Source organism: Sus scrofa, chromosome 4, assembly GCF_000003025.6.
Source record: "Sus scrofa isolate TJ Tabasco breed Duroc chromosome 4, Sscrofa11.1, whole genome shotgun sequence".
In the NCBI taxonomy this organism is placed as follows: domain Eukaryota; kingdom Metazoa; phylum Chordata; class Mammalia; order Artiodactyla; family Suidae; genus Sus; species Sus scrofa.
The window spans coordinates 109507667-109523957 of record NC_010446.5 but is presented as its reverse complement, the minus strand read 5'-3'; the positions used below and the strand labels follow the sequence as shown (position 1 = coordinate 109523957).

Below are 16291 nucleotides of genomic sequence, written 5' to 3'. Positions count from 1 at the left end.
TGTGAAATGAGGTGTTGCTATGTCAACAGAGGGAAGTGAACTCCTGGAGTCCCACTGCACCAAGTTGAGACGTCATAGCCAGACTGTGGGGAGTGGCTGGATTTTGCAATACTGAAGGTGGCCAGAAGGTAGCATGAAATTCTAGGGGGAAACACAGAGGCTTCATCTTTTAGCATCTATGAGACCTTGGTGTTCTCAACCACTCACTCTGTACCCTGTAGAGCTGTGGTGAGGGGCAGGGCTACCACATCCAGGCATTTGGTGGTAGTCATGGCCTCATGACTCGGTGTCTGGGCTCTGGAAGTGGTCGCAGATCCAAGCTCTGACACCGTAATTTTATGACTTGAGGCAAGTTACTTAAATCTCTTCATGCATCAGTTTCCTCTTCTCCAAAATGGGGATGATAATGATAGAACCTATCTTTTAAGGTTGTTTTGAAGATTTAATACATTAATATAGAGAGTTCCCATTGTGGCTCAGAGGGTTAAGGACCTGACTATAATCTATGAGGATGTGGGTTAGATCCCTGGCCTTGCTCAGTGGGTTAAGGATTTGGCGTTACCATGAGCTGTGAGGTAGATCACAGATGTGGCTCAGATCTGTAGTTGTTGTGGCTGTGGCCAGCAGCTGTAGCTCTAATTCGACCCCTGGGAACTTCCATAGGCTGCAGGTGTAGCCTTAAAAAGAAAAAACAAAATGAAACATTAATATAGGTAAAGACTTAGAACTGTACCTGATAAAACTGTTGTCATTGGCTATTGGCATTTGATAAGTGAGAACTACTATTTTACTAGTTTATTGATATCCATGACAACTAGTCCAAACCTGGGCTTTATCAAGGCTCTACAGCCATTGAGGGATAGGCTTGGTGAAGGGGCTCAATAGGGGTCATTTTGTAATGACATTAAATATTTTGACTACCTTGAAAAGTAGAATTGGGAGTTCCCGTCGTGGCTCAGTGGTTAACAAATCCGACTAGGAACCATGAGGTTGTGGGTTCGATCCCTGGCCTCGCTCAGTGGGTTAAGGATCCGGCGTTGCCGTGAGCTGTGGTGTAGGTCGCAGACGTGCCTCAGATCCTGTGTTGCTGTGGCTCTGGCGCAGGCCGGTGGCTACAGCTCCAATTAAACCCCTAGCCTGGGAACTTCCATATGCTGCGGATGTGGTCCTAGAAAAGACAAAAAAGAAAAAAAAAAAAAGAGTAAAATATAAATCAAAATAGAAAAATGTAGTAGCCTTCTAATGGTTAGGGTTCAATAGCGATAATATTCACTCTTAGCCATGGTATTTTTGGACTTTATAATAACAAATTTATATAGGAGCAAGATGGGTTATTTCAGCTCAAGTCTAATTTGAAATGAAGATGCTGTTTAGTCATTCTGGTGGCTCACAGGTGGGAAGTTCTCTGACTGAGATTCCATGGTAACGCTCTGATAACTACGCTTCTCAAACTTCCGTGTAGAAATATAAGTCACTTGGGGATTTTATTAAAACTCAGATTCTAATTTAGTAGGTTTGGGGAGGAATCTGAGATTCTGCATTTTTTTTTTTTTTTTTTTTTTTTTTTTTGTCTTTTTGCCATTTCTTGGGCCGCTTCCGTGGCATATGGAGGTTCCCAGGCTGGGAGTCGAATCAGAGCTGTAGCCACCGGCCTACATCAGAGCCACAGCAATGCAGGATCCGAGCCGTGTCTGCAACCTACCCCACAGGTCACGGCAACGCCAGATCCTTAACCCACTGAGCGAGGCCAGGGACCGAACCCACCCACTGAGTGAGGCCAGGGACCGAACCGGCAACCTCACGGTTCCTAGTCGGATTCGTTAACCACTGCGCCACAACGGGAACTCCCGAGATTCTGCATTTCTAACAAGCTCTTAGGTGATGCTGATGCTGCCGGTCCCTGGGGACCAGTTAAGCAGCAAAATAGTGAGGTTTTTGAGGCCAGCTCTTCCAAAAGACACCTTGGAACAAAGATGTGGGTTTAGAGGAAAGAGTTCTTCCTTGTCCTATTTAGATTCAAAGCTGGAATTACCCAATATTAACAAAGCTGGGTCCTCATGAGGGAATCATGAATGACCTGTGGACGCTTGAAGCCTTTTTTTTGGGGGGGGGGTTTCTAATGACAAAGGAAGTCAGGTAAGACTATACACAAATGTTTGGCTTTTTGCCTGACTGCATTTTGCAAGGGGGTTTTCTCACTTTACAAATATGTGATTACTAGCTTTGTTTTGTTCTTGAAGTGTTTTCAGAACTCCATACAACTCATCATTTTTAGGATTTTTTTTTCTTTTAGTGTTGTTTGCTTGATTCAGAATATTTTGAAAAGATAATTGTTGGACCCAAATCCAAGCAAAGATGAGCCAAGTAAAGACATAATTATTAGCACGTTCACTTGAAATTTTAGCTCCTGCTTAAAAGCATATTTGCTTTCCTCTTATTTCATTTCTGGCAATGTCTTATTTCAGTCTAAGCCTTATATTAAGGAAAAAAAACACCTCAAAACAAAAGTCTTGACATGTTTTTAACCACTAACAATAATGGTGACATATAACAGCTGCAAGCTCACTTCTGTATTCCCAGTAGAGGAATTAAAGGTCCGTGTTATAAGATGAGGGGTTTAGCTGCTTTATAACATGATTCAGACAGTGACTCACAATTACGAGTTGTCTGATTAAAAAACCCCAGTAGTTGTGAGTTTCTTTTTGGAGAATGGGCAGTCTTCAAAGGAACGTGTGATGTTGGAGAAAAAAATGGGAAATAACACTTCTTTAAATTCTAGATTGACCACGATTCAAAAGAGCATGGTGAGACATCTATATATACTCATTTCATTAGAGAGAGCATCTCAATTGGATGTAGGCTTCTTTCCATGTAAAAACCCCCTTGAGTGCAAGGCAGTATTGTATCCTAGTGCAGAAAAATGGTCATTTATTCTGGGTTATTAAACAAGGTCTACATCATTTCTCAGAATGACCCACAGGAGTCCTCCTGTGGCCCAGGAGATGAAGGACCCAGTCTTGTTACTGCAGTGGCCTGGGTTCGATCCTTGGCCTGGGAACTCCCACATGCCTCAGGAGTTGCCAAAAAAATAAACAGACAGACAAATGAGAAAAATGGCCCATGGATCAAGCTATTTTGATGCCACATAAGGGGGATTTTCTCCTTCAGTGGCACTTTTAACCTTTGCAGATGCCTAGTCCATCAACGAGTACCAGCTCTGATGGGAGATGAAAAAATATGACAGAGATGGACAAGAGTATATTTTTCAAAGAGTGAAGATTTTCTGCAGAATTAGATGTTGAAAGTCTTTTCAAATGAAAACCACACCATAGGATTCCAGAGTCAAGTCTCCTCAGTTGGTGAATGACTGTTGGGAAAAAAATGAAATGAAATTTATCTGAGAATGACTGTCATGACCCATTCTTAAAGCAGAAGAGCTTTGTTCCCTCAAAGCTAGTGGGAACATTTTACAGTAGCAGCCTCATAGTTTGTAACTGAATAAATCACCAAGTGACATTAATTATATCTTTCCCTTTGGCTTCCTAAATTCCCCTTTAATAGACCTGAAGGAGTTGGCATGAATAATATGCATTGAGAGCCGTTTGCAACTTTTGGACTCAGTAGTTAACTTTCTAGCAAATCTATATTCGTTCTCTATCATTGCAGGTAGAAATATCTATATTTTTAATTCTGTTCAGGAGTTTTCTTAGAATTATCAGCAACTAAAAATCTTACTTTAAGTCAATGGTTCTTGGTGATCATAATGACCAAAAGTTTGATGCGTCCCGTAGGCTAATTTCTGTATATTCCACAAGAATAAAAGGATTGTGTGTACATATTTGTACTGGGAGTCATTTTGACTGAAGATTTATGGAGATATCAACTGGCAAATTCTGTACAGTTTAAACACAAGAGCTTTTGTCCAAGTGGAATACTTCAAAGGATTGGGGATTGAAGCAGCCCTTTGATGAAATCTACAAACTACTGGAAATGTTTAAATACTGAGGTTAAAATTACACTTGAGATAAAATCTGATTTCCTGTTTCTAAGTCTAAAAGCTTGCAATAAGGACCCTGAAGGTTCCTGGAATAATACACAGATCTTCTAAAACAGCAACTGGATGAGGTAAGTGTGGTTGACTTGAAAGTACAGATTAATTTCTTTAACACTACTCATGTGTTTCAAAATTAAGAGGGAAATTTTCCAAGGATGAGACATATTTGGGGCTTTATTGAATCCAAAATATTTGTAAGTACTGCAATAACTCACCATTTTTAAAAGGTTTTCCACTGCTAAGGCAGCTCTCTAGTTTCCTCGGAGCACATTTGTTTTATGAATCTAATGTCGAGTGCTTCTAAACAGTGGTACAACAACGTGTAGCAGATTTTGCAACTTGTGAAAGCTAAGTAGGCTGGCGCTGGCTGCAGGGAACTGAACACCATTTCCACTCTCCATTTGCCTTACTCCGTTCTTTCTTTGTTCTTGTCCAACCTAAACTCCTGTCTTATTTTCTGAAAGTCCCTGGACAGCACTAACTGGTCTTTCCTACTTTCTCATTGTACCCTGAGTCTACGTGGTATAGAACCTGTCACCATGCCTTCTCATTTTCCACTACTGCTGTGAGGTCTTCAAGTGCAGAATAGTACATGCTATTTATTCAACACATGTTTATTGAGCATGTACTATAAGTCAGGCACTGTGATTACAACAATGACCAGGGCAGATTTCAAGTTGCTCACAGTTTTGCAAATGAGATAAAAGAGTAGACAGTTGTATTTTGTTACATTCTTTGATGGAGGGCTATTGAGGCTACATCAGAGAGATACTTAGCTGGGGTTTTCCTAGAGGAGATGTCATTTAGAGAAAGTCTTGTAAGATAGTTAGCCATCACCCAGCTGAGGAGAAGGGCGTGGAGGAGTGGAGTGGGGCCAAAAAACGGTGTGGGCAGAGGAAGCAGTAAATGTGAAGACACCCTGAAGATAGCATATTACATACAAGGAATTCATAATAATTCTAGCGGATGCAGCAGAGCATACCTGTTGGAGAGCCATAAAGGATGAGATTAGAAAGGTTAACAGGAGCTGGGTGATGAAAGGCCTTGGATGTCATACTAAAAAGTCTGGGCTTTATTCTAGAAGGATAAAGGAGGCTTGATTGAAGCATGTTAGCAAGGAGAGTCACTACTGTATTTGTGGTTTACATAGATCATTTTTGCTTAGTACACAAATTTATGAGGCTACTGCAGCAAAATAGGCAAGAAAATACAAGATGCAGAGGCAATTCAGAGGGGGAGGTTGGGTGGGGGGAGTTGCATGAAAAATTTCTTGGCTATAAAGAGTGAGTGAAAAGGACAGTTCTGAGATTAGAAGATTTCCATATTTCTAAACAGTAGCATTCAGGAGAAGTGGTTGCATTCTCCAAGATAAGAAAGATTGCTAGGGTCGGATGTGGTGCTAACTGCAGGAAATGAGTCATTCTGGGTTGGACATGTTGAGTTTGAAATACCTTGGATAGCCTTGAGCTCACCTAATAAGATATATCTAGCAAGGATTCTGGTATACAAAGATAAATTGTCCATGTAATCTGCAAACCCCATAAAGTGGGCTTGCACAATCCTGGCTCATTGAAAGGCTATAGAAGAACTTCATAGAACACAAGAGCAGGGGGTAGAGTTGGGCCTCCTTCATACTGGAAATTTGTCTGTAGCTGTTCCATCTTTCACTAAGGCGGTATGATTGCTTTGCTTCATTTCTGTTTCATTCTCTAAGCTTCTCTATCAGGCTTAGTTACTGTTTCACCAGAACACGGATTACACGGATTTAGGGTTGTCAAGAGACTGACCTTGGCTCAACTCCATATGACTTAGATCTCTGTCTACTTGTTTCTACCTCTAAATCTCCAAGGTTCAATGATAGATTCTGGGGAGAGAGAATCTGACGGGCTCAGTTTGGGTTAGGTGGCCACTTGTGGACAGAGAATGGACTTAAGTAGGTTCTAAGGATGTCCCTTTTAGGCTGAGGATTGGGGAGTTCTCTAAGAATGGAATGGAAAACAGCCACCTGGAGAACAACAAGAACAGTATTCAGAATATAGATCTGAGCTGGAGAGTAAGATTTGGGGAAGTAGGTAAAACTGAAATATTGGTTGAGATAACCTGGGGGGAATTTAGACTCTAAGAGGAAGTCAAGGCTGAGATCGGACCCTTAGGGAACAGCCGTATTTAAGAAGCAACAAGAGGAAGGCAAATCAGTGAAAGAGACAACGAAAGATGGAAAGGAGGTTCATGTTCCCAAACCAAAGGGGGAAACGTCCACCTCTTGTCTTTAAGTTTTCTTTCGTTTCTATTGCACAAGCAGGGGAACGCTGCCACCTATATGCATGTCCTTGTCAAATGTGTGTCTTGAAATCAGATTTCTGGGTTATTTCTTTTGTTCCTTCTCTGCAGCTTCATTTCCAAAACAAGGACTTCACTGACCCTAGACTGTAAAAGCCTGTATTGTCATCAGAGGTTGTAGTTCTTCATTTGGCCCTTTCTCCTCTACCATGACTCGAGTTATCAGGTATCGTCTGGAGTGAACAAAGAGGGATTGTTTCCCAAACAAACTAATATAGCGGTGGCTACATGTGGGCTGTGATTAATGGAACTTACAAATAAACTATAAAGGGACCTAAGGGAGAGAAAGGCTCAATATGGATGAAGGTTATAATACAAAAGCGAGTACAGGAAAATGATCGGAGGATTGAGCAGGCTGTACCCCCCATAAGATACACAAACACGCACAGCAACAGCTATGTACACGTTTGTTTCTGCTGAAGTAGGACAGAAAGGTGAGAATTTCCTTGGACACAGGCATGGTTCAAAGAGGATAGCGGCGATCTGCTGGAAACCACCTGCATCTCCTCGTTCACCCTGTAAATATTTGCAGAATACTTTAAGATTTTGTTCCTTAAAATGAAATGCTTACCAATTATGGCTCATGGAGTCCACAACCATAGCTGCATGGCCAGAAAGTTTAAAAACAGCTACTTCTTCTATCAACCAGAGACTCAGAAAAATATATTTTGTTCTTTTCTCTAATAGCTCATTACTATATACTTAAGGCAGCTGAAATTTGCACTTAAAAAAAAAAAAAGACAAAGTAAAATTCCAGATGGAAACAAGAGGGCCTCTGTTTTGGTGAAGTTGGACTTGTTGACATTCCAAAAGCACAAACACCTTTGAGCAACTAGCTGCTATTAGGAAAAAGATTTAGGATCAACATTGCTAAGTACAAAATAAGAACCATGGGTAATATAAAGGGTGATTCGTAGAAATTACATTCTGTCATGTGCAAAAAATATTGGACTTATAGAGAAAATACGTATGGACAACAAAATGTTCTTATTTAACTCTTGACTGTTCTCCATCTAAATGATGAGAATCCTGACCTACAAGCTCATCACCCACTAGACGCTAAGTTCTCTGATGGCAGGGTCACCTTCGTGCTCACTCCCATACCCTCTCGCAGGGCTTTGAACAGGATAGTGCTCAAGACATATTTTTGGATGAAATAATGTACAGTTGCTTTCTCACCATTTCCTAATCTAAATGAAAGAATGTATGAAGACATAGACATTATTTTTGTCTTTTTAGGGCTGCACCTGAGGCACATGGAGGTTCCCAGGCCAGAGGTCGAATCCAAGCTGTAGCCACCGCCTACACCACAGCCACAGCAATGCCAGATCTGAGCCGCATCTTCGACCTACACCACAGCTCATGGCAATGCCAGATCCTTAACCTACCAAGCGAGGCTAGGGATCGAACCTGTGTCCTTATGGCCACTACTCAGATTTGTTTCTGCTGAGCCATGACGGGAGTGCCCATAGACTTATTATATACCATTTTTTTCCTTCCTTGAAAATTTTCAGGGCCCTCAACAGTATATAACTGGGAGCAATAAAAGAAACCTAGGCACTGTTGGCATCCAAAAGACTTTCGAAGTACAATGCACTGAAGTCTTCGCTACGGTCCTATGAGAGGACACAAAACAGTCTGCAGAGCTGTCCAAAGGTACCTGACACTTCAGCTGTTGACTGTAACTCGGCTTCGATGTTTCCTCTTTTGCAAACAAAACAAAACAAAACAAAAACAAGAAAAGAGGTAGGAAGGAAGGGGGAAAAGCAAACGAGCAAGAAAAAAGATTTGGCATTATTAATATGAGTAACAGGAGTTTTTTCGGTATTTTATTGAATTTTGCACATAACATTTGCAATGATAACACTTTAAATCCAATGACAAATTTATAAAAGGGATCAGATGAAAATATCACATAATCAACTCACAGATATACTGATATTTACTTAACATAAGGCCCGAAATTGTGTCAAGAACATTACAGAACAGGGCGTTAAGAGCTTATTTTAACTTTACATTAATATGTGATAAACTAACACAATTCATTGTCAAAGGAAGACAAATACAGAAAAATAGAAAATATGATTTGATATTATACTTTACTCAGAATCTCATTATTTCTTATTATGTCATCATTTAAGAATGATTATTATTTCATTCCATACCAAAGAATACTAGTTGGACTTATCTGTTTGACAAGGAGAACTAAAGTTAAGATTACAAAATTTTAAATTTCGATACACTATAGCTTATGTTCCATTTAATTACTGACAGTAACACTGCATTGCTAGTCAGTAAAAGTACAGAATGTGTCACAGGCTGTTGACTTACAAGGGAAAGCAGGTACAGTGTGTCTCTGCTGTTTGAAAAAAAAGAATTAAAATGTACTGTTATGTCATGATTAATGCAGGAATGTTCTCCATATTCAAAGTGATCAGTCGTCAGATTTTAATTGTATCTGGGAAATTAGTTAAGTGGATTTTTCACTATGGGCATCTACTTCACCACACAGTGGAACTATGGCTAAATGTCAACAATCCTGTTATCTAAGACTTCATACCAACTCTTTCCGTGGAGTTATAGGAAATAATAAGTTTTCTCAAGATAAAGGCAGTATTTCTATTCACAACCCCTTCCCTGTCCTCTAATCCCAGAACACATGCAATGAAAAACGATCGGCTGAAAAATGGTTCGTGATGCTGGGTCTCACAGCATGTTTCCTCTGAATTAGGATTCTAGAGTTTCTTGGGTTGATTATTGCTTCTTTCAGCAGTTTGGAAATCAGTCATTATGACAGATTTTTTTTTTTTTTTTCTGGCCAGAAGTTTCTGGGCTGGAGATCCGGCCACAGCAGCGACCCAAGCCACTGCGATGACACCGCCGGATCCTTAACCTGGGAACACCTATGATGGATTTTTTAAAAAAGGAATTCAGAAAGGAGATCAGTGAAGAAGATACTTTTTCAGTCTAGTTTTTTGACATATGAATTTAGTGTCTGTGATCAGAGTGTGGGGACTTCATATGCTTTAGATGAAATTGTTTGGCTTTTACCCTGTGGGAGGACTATGTTTGGAGGTATCTAAAAAGGTCTGCAATAGTAGCAACAACAGCTTGTAGCTGAGACCTGAAACTTCCCCATGTATCATTTAGAACTACAGTAGAAGTTTTAATTTTTTATTCTAGTTGATTCACAATGTTCCATCAATTTCCGCTGCACAGTAAAGTGACCCAGTTACACATACATAGACATTCTTTTTTCTCACATTATCTTCCATCATGTTCCATCACACGTGTTTGGCTATAGTTCCCTGTGCTACACAGCAGGATCTCATTGCTTATCTACTCCAAATGCAATTGTTTGCATCTCCTAACCCCAAACTCCCAGTCCATCCCACTCCCTCCAAGTCTTAAAGATAATGGCAGTGATAGGAAAAAATATCTTGAGAGAGAATGAAGATTGTAAAGAACTTGAGATTTAAAGTCATTTGCTGGCCACATGATCTTGGACAAGTCATAATCTTTCTAAATTTTGGTCACTCACTTTCTAAACTTCAGACAGTATTATGACTTCATATGGATATTTTAAAGAGTAAATAGGATATGTGACTCATCTCTGCAAAGTATGAGATAAACCGATGTTTGACATCTCTACACAAAAACTGAAGTGTTGTAGTTGTATTTGTTATTTGCATAATTGCTATCTATTGACAAAGATTTCAAAAACGGATTTTAGAAAAATACCATATGATATCACTTATATCTGGAACCTAATATACAGCACAAATAAACTCATCCATAGAAAAGAAACTCATGGACTTGGAGAACAGACTTGTGGTTGCCAAGGGAGACGGGGAGGGCGTGGGATGGACTGGGAATCTGGGTTTAATAGATGTAAACTATTGCCTTTGAAATGGATAAGCAATGAGATTCTACTGTGCGGCACTGAGAACTTTATCTAGTCACTTATGATGGAGCGTGATGGAGGATAATGTGAGAAAAAGAACGTATATATATATGTGTGACTGGGCCACTTTTCTGTACAGTAGAAAATCGACTGAACACTGTACATTGACTATAAGGAAAAAATAAAAATCATTAAAATAAAAAATGGATTTTAAAACATTTAGCATATTGCAATGAAATACTACATACACTGCTTTCCCTTGTATGTATAGAAACTTTTAAACAGAAATGATATCATTTTATGGGGTAGTTCCCAAAATGGTCTGTACAGTACCTTAACCAGGATATTCCTATCCGGTTTATAATCATACAATTTTATGGCATTTAGGAAAAACACTTTGACAGTTAGTTTTATGTAAACTAAATACTTATCACCCCACCCCAAACCCAGTATTAAGAGATCACACCATGGAAACAAGTTACCAGAAGAGATACTACTATGGTTTGTTTTTGTATGGTGAGTTCACAAATTGTTCTAAGATACACTACTGACACAATATGCTAGAATCACCATTTAGCAAATCTCATCAACTTTAAAAAAAATGGGTAAAATTACTTCTTACAAAGATCACCAACACTAACACATAAGAGACTCAATTATACCTAAAGAGAAACTTCAGATTCACATAGCCAAAATGATCAGATTAAATGTTTTCATGAATCGCTCCACTAGTCAAAATATACATTTCCTATAATGAAAGAGGCCTTTAAAAACTGCCCCCTGTTCTGAATGGAAGGATATAAGACTACAGTTCTGGATAAATCATCTCAGTATGACAAAATATTTCTGAATTATTCAAATGGACTGCTATCATATTAACAACTTCCCTAGTGTCCATATTTTAGCATCTTTCTATCCTAATCTCTTTCTACCATAAAACCAGCAACCAGAATATAGTCTTCTTTTACAATGGTTATAATCATCCCTTACCTATGTTGTGCAAAACCTGTAATCCTTTTTCCAACTGCCCGCTAAAGCCAAACAGAAGCATTTGGGTTTATCCCTGAAGTCTGTTTCTCACTCCTGAGCAAAATTAATTACAATATGGCTCTATCAGGCCTCTTTTGTATCCACAAAAATTTACAAAACTTTGTGAATATTATTTCAAATCATAGCCAGTGTTTCTGGGACCAAAAAGGGTATAGGAACTCTTAACTGTGGCGAAAGTGCACCTAACAATCAGCTACAGTTCACTGATAAGCAGAATATATTTAATTTTGATTTGCTAAGTGTTTATTCGACTACAAAAAAATCTAAAAAGATTCACTTGCACAGACATTTCATCTAGATAATTAACAACATTCAAAGATGCAATGATAAATCATAATAATTAAACCATGGCCCCAATCAAACTGTTTACATGTTTTATGTCTTGCTGAGGTCAATTAGCAAGACTGGAAACATGAATGTTTGGGTCTGCAGTCTGTTCAGTCACATGAGTAGCGATAAGTGGCATCTTAGTGCTGGAAGGGAGTGGCATGGACTTGCGTATTTTAGCAATCTGAGAATGACACCGAATTTCAAAAGATGTAAAGAAACTTACAGATTACTAAAAAAACTGGGGCTCAGAGAGGTTAAAGGGACTTTCCTAGGGCCCATAAGAGTTACTGGCAGAGCCATCATGAAAGCACAGATACCTTACGTGCTACCAAACCATGGCTGACGCAGAAAGAATCAAGAGATGATCATAAGGCCCAAACACCTGTCCCTCCCACCGTTTCCTACCTCTCCTGCTCCTAGAATGGTAAGGCTCTGGTACAGTTTCAGCAATTCATGTTAAGGTGCTTTCGAATCACCTTAACATCAAATTAGCTTTTAAAAGGAATCTCCCCTCCTCTCCAGGTATCATATTAATCTGTTTCTGTTCTGCAGAGCAATTTTTCTACTTTTTCATGATCCTGTCATAGACCAGGAACAATTCTTAGAGAAGAAAAAAAAAAAGTCTCACATTCTCTGTCACAATCAATGGGAAGATATATTTATGACACTTTCAAGACTTAAGTCTTATTTCGATTTATTCTTTCCTTCAGAAATACATAAGGAAATCTGAGTACCTAAGTATTCTTCAAAGCCTTTCCAGAGCATATAATGACAATCTGGGGGCTGGAATGGGCTTTGGAGTTGAACCCAGAACATCCATTTTGCAATTAGGAAACAAGCCTAGCAATGGTAAGTGACTTATCTAGGGTCCCACAGGCAGCAAATGAGCAAGAATTCTGGTCTCCTGATATCTAGAACAGTTCTGTTTTTACTATGCATTTGGTGAACCATATTTGATATGACGGTTTCTTCATCTGGTACCATTCTGTGCTTTTATTGCAAAAGTCCAGGTTTTGTCTTTATCTGAAACTGCAGCCTATAATAATAATGCAGATATATATTAAGCATATTATAATGCCTAAGGTTGTGTCACTGGTGTTTTATGAAAGTAGCTCCTGTGTCTATTTTGGTAATACCTACTGATCCTTACTAAAACTTCTGAATGTCTAAGACCGTTTCAGGCAGTTGATTGGTTTGTTTCAATCATCCCAACAGAGGACTGTGATCATCAGTCATGAGGATTAAGATGGCTAGAAATGAACTGACTATTCTCTGGTCAAGTGTCCCTACTACACAGCCTAATACAGAATAAAAACACGGCGGTGGTTGTATCTTCAATTACACATTATCCAGATTAGAGGTTCAGTAGCTCAAATCTGAGATCGCTGTCGTGTTTTTCACTTCACTTTTTCCTAGAGTGATCTGGTCTGGTCTCAAAGTTCTGACTACAGAGACATGACCAGTAGATTGTGCAAAATCCACTGTAGACATTGCCTCAAAGAAAGTTACCTGGACTGTATCTCCTATCCATCTGTTCTGCTGCTAGTAGGTATGAGATCATTTCAGTTACTGATCCTTATATATTAACAATGCAATTCATCACCTATTTTTCCTTCTATGGGCCACTGAAAAGTATTATATTCTTGGCTTTCCCAGCACAATAGTTTGATAGTAACTGAAATTCTACAAGTACTCTTATTATAACTTAGCATGGTCATGCATTTTAATAACAGGAGATTGGAGTTTTATGCATTTGTTCAGGCATATTTTGAAAATGAAATATGGAAATGAAAAGTCTTTAATAAATGTTCACAGTTTGGCTTTCCATAAGGCTTATTAAATAATATACAAATAGCTACCATTCTGCTGAAATGTCACAGTAAATACATTAATAATGGCACAGAAGTGAAATGTCCCCAAATGGGAAATCATTTTCATGACCTCCTAAATCTCTTTTCTAAATAAAACTTTACTTTTCTTTTTAACTGAAAAAAGTTCCATTTCTAAAAGAATATAAAAATAGAAAATGAGTCAAGAAGGCTTTTACAGATACAATTTTTAAGGAAATTCTAAAAACTCTAGATGAAATACTGTATATATTTTAAGAATGTGCTTTATCTTGCCACACCAAACATCACATGAAAACTAAATGAGTATATTATATATAACTATTGAAAAGTATAACTAAAGGTTAAATGTCTAATTAAGATAGACAACTTAAATACATAATAAGTACTAATATATTTTTAAGGTTAAGCTCAGCTAAAACCTATCTTCAAGACTACTTTGCAAATCTACCATTTTGAATCAAAGAAAAATAAAAGAATGTTTAATCAAGCAAGGCACATTTCTTTTAGGCAAGTCTATCTTTAATACCATTCATCTGGGCACAGTGTAGACTCCACTTATTTATGTATAAATGGGCTAATTTATGTATGAGAGCCTTTGGTAGGAAATACATTTTCACAAGTAGTTGCACATAAACCGGAACATAGGTGGTTTTTTTTTTTTTTTTTTTTTTTTTTTTTTTGGCTGTTTGTTGTTTGTTTGTCTTTTTGCCATTTCTTGGGCTGTTCCTGCGGCATATGGAGGCTCCCAGGCTAGGGGTTGAATCGGAGCTGTAGCTGCTGGCCTACATCAGAGCCACAGCAACGCCAGATCCGAGCCATGTCTGCAACCTACACCACAGCTCACAGCAACACTGGATCCTTAACCCACTGAGCAAGGCCAGGGATCGAACCCGCAACCTCATGGTTCCTAGTCGGATTCGTTAACCACTGAGCCACGACGGGAACTCCATATAAACCAGAACATAAAAGATAACATTAATATACAAGAGGATTAAACACAGTCCAGTAATGAACCAAAAGAAGAAAACAGTAAAAAGTTGGCTTGTTGGAAACAAACATTTAGTCTTTCTTTATCAGCAGTACTGATTAGTTTTTGAATGATTAAACGTCATCAAAATGTCAAAGACTGAAATGATACCTTAGTAATTTTTAATGTTCTTCTTTATCTCTTGGTCAACCTTTTATATTGCACACAATCTGAAGAAAATCCTCTGGCCTCAGAGCTGTTTCCTTTACATGAAGCATTCGTTAGCGAGAGATGTTATTTAATGTCAACTGGAACAAAAATATGTGCTGGCCGACAGATCATCGCCCATCCATGATACAACCAACACTGTATTCTTAATGTAGGCAATTTGGAATGTGCATCCTACTGGTTGGTTCAGCTCTACACTTCTTTATGTGGGGCTCCTCGGGTATCTGTTGGAGACAGTAAACACAATGATTTACGGTACATTTAGATTTTTTAAATGGTAGACTAGTATCAAAAGAAAATATTCTATTCATTACACTTTTCTCTTTTTTTCTTATCTTTTTGTCTTTTTAGGGCCACACCTGCGGCATATGGAGGTTTCCAGGCTAGGGGCCTAATTGGAGCTGTAGCCACTGGCCTACGCCAGAGCCACAGCAACACAGGATCGAGCCACCTCTTCGACCTACACCACAGCTCACGGCAATGCTGGATCCTTAACCACTGAGCAAGGCCAGGGATTGAACCTACAACCTCATGTTTCCTAGTTGGATTCGTTAACCACTGAGTCACGACAGGAACTCCCACTTTTCAAAATTTTATTTTTTTACTGCTATCTTGAAAAGTTTAAGTAATTTAATTTTCTAAAGGTATTAACCACATATCAAGTGCTTTGAATTTATAAGTTAGAGTTTCAGAGTATGTTGGAATTTTGAACATTTCCCCCTTATTAACAATGACCTCCAGGAATTTCCATTGTGGGCTCAGCAGAAACGAATCTGACTGGTCTCCATGAGGACATGGATCTGATCCCTGACCTTGCTCAGTGGGTTAAAGACCTGGCATTGCTGTGGCTGTGGCATAGACCAGCAGCTACAGCTCCTATCCGACCCCTAGCCTGGGAAACTCCACATGCTGTGGGTGTGGCCCTAAAAAGACTAAATAATAATAATAACAATAGTGACCTCCAAACATAATTCAAATCAATGTGATTGTTTTCTGAATAGGAAATTTTACCTTCATCTTTCAAACCACCTGAAAGGTACTGAGTGCCCCCTGATTTTTAGAAAGATACTTTTTAAGGATTTGTTTCTTTTCTGGCTGCACATCCCCCTGGGGTGATCCTGTCATTACAAATAACTTTCAAATCTGTTGATCCTTTAAAATATGAACTCTGCACAGTTGCAGGTTCAAATCCTTAGCCTGAGAAATTGCATATGCCTCAGGTGCAACCAAAAAAAAAAAAAAAAAAAAAAGCAAGAATACATTCTTGCATAGCAGTAGACTTAACATTCATTATGAAAGTTTGAAAATTACAACAGTCTAGTAGCTATTGATAATGACTAATGACAAGAAATTACAAGTGACATGAATAATATGATACCCTTTTTATTTTCTCAGTGCCTAGCTTCTGCTCAATGCTACTGCAGCTTTGGTTATCTTGAGATGGTTCTATTAAGCTATTCTTTTCTTGATACATCCTTTTATATAAAAGGCTGGGGCTTTCTTGAACTTCATGTGCCAACACTTGCCTCAAGGCTCTTGGGATCATAGTCTGGTAGAGCTTGGCATCC

General features: G+C 38.8%; 1 long non-coding RNA gene across 1 annotated transcript; it reads left to right on the top strand.

The window, feature by feature from the left end:
* On the top strand, positions 2115–15026 carry LOC110260347. The gene is made up of 2 exons (XR_002343513.1): positions 2115–4125; positions 7909–15026. It is a non-coding gene; the product is annotated as an uncharacterized LOC110260347 (long non-coding RNA).